Below are 1613 nucleotides of genomic sequence, written 5' to 3' on the forward strand. Positions count from 1 at the left end.
TGGATGCATGATTTTCTTTCTCACAAACTGACTTTGAGGACCCAGTGAGTCTTTGATATTCCTTTTCTCTTGTCTTTTGAGATTATCACTGAGGCTGAAGTAGGGAATGGATTGTCAAGGTAGAAGTAAAACCAAGATCCTACAAAGACAATAATGGTCATCGACTCCCTGAATATTATTTCGAAATGCCTTTCATAAACTTATAGTTATTTAGGTACTTTAATTCTCATAAAATATAGAGGAAGAAAACACACAGAGAAGTGTGAGCATGAATTTATCTTCCTATTCTGGTTCTTAGTCTAACTTTAGTGTGGTAGATTGAGGATGGCTAGGATTTCATTTTAATGCTACATTGTTAACTATTCTTACAGATATGACCTAGGGAAGAATGGCTTTAGGAAATGACTCTTCAGTGACAGAATTCATCCTGCTGGGCTTGACACAGCAGCCAAAGCTCCAGCTGCCTCTCTTCCTTCTCTTCCTGGGAATCTATGTGGTCTCTGTGGTGGGGAACCTGGGCTTGATTGTTCTGATTGTTTTGAATCCTCACACCTGCACACCCCCCATGTACTACTTTCTTCAACCTTTCCTTTATTGATTTCTGCTACTCCACTGTCATAACCCCAGAATGTTGGTGGGTTTTGTGAAGCAGAACATAATCTCTCACGCTGAGTGCATGACTCAGCTTCTTTTCTGCTTTGTTATTGATGAATGCTGGCATTCTGACAGCAATGGCCTATGACAGATATGCTGCCATCTGTAAGCCCCTGCTTTACCAGGTCACCATGTCACATCAAGTCTGCCTCTTGATGGCAGTGGGGGTGTACATGATGGGGTTTGTGGGTGCCATGGCACATACTGGTAGTATGCTAAGCTTGACCTTCTGTAAGGGCAACATCATCAATCACTACATGTGTGATATACCTCCTCTCCAGAAGCTCTCCTGCACAAGCACCTCCATCAATGAGCTGGTGGTTTTTACTGTTGTGGGTGTCAATGTGATAATACCTACATTGACTCTCTTTGTTTCTTACACCTTGATCCTTTCCAACATCCTCAGCATCCATTCTGCAGAAGGTAGGTCAAAAGCCTTCAGTACCTGTGGCTCCCATGTCATAGCAGTTTCTGTTTTCTTTGGAGCTGTATTGTTCATGTATTTTAAGCCCTCTAGTGCATCTGTGGATGGAGATAAAGTGTCTACCATTTTTTATACCATCTTGGGCCCAATGTTGAATCCTTTCATCTACAGTATAAGGAATAAGGACGTGCATGTTGCACTAAGAAGAACATTGAAGAAAAGGATTTTTACTTAAGTGGCATTTATATTTGTTATGGGAGAATATCAGAATAAATGATGGCTACAACTGGGGCACAGACAGCAGAAATCGTTCCTTGTCAGACCATTTGTTTGCATTCATGAGCACTGGATTCTACTCACAGTTTTGAAAACTTTAATATGGCTACAATTTAAAAACAACACAAAACGATTACAGAAGCAAAATAAAAATACTTATGTGAGACTATTGTGAAATTGAAAGTATTCATCATTATGCATAGTTGAGTTAATACTGAGGAACTTTCATAGGACTGTGAAGTGTAAGTAACACATAATC

At 40.0% G+C, this 1613-nt stretch overlaps 1 pseudogene; it reads left to right on the forward strand.

The window, feature by feature from the left end:
- The first annotated feature begins 373 nt into the window (after positions 1-373).
- LOC116907819 lies at positions 374-1313 on the forward strand (annotated as a pseudogene).
- The last annotated feature ends 300 nt before the right edge of the window (positions 1314-1613 follow it).

The sequence above is a fragment of the Rattus rattus genome, chromosome 8 (assembly GCF_011064425.1).
Source record: "Rattus rattus isolate New Zealand chromosome 8, Rrattus_CSIRO_v1, whole genome shotgun sequence".
In the NCBI taxonomy this organism is placed as follows: Eukaryota; Metazoa; Chordata; class Mammalia; order Rodentia; family Muridae; genus Rattus; species Rattus rattus.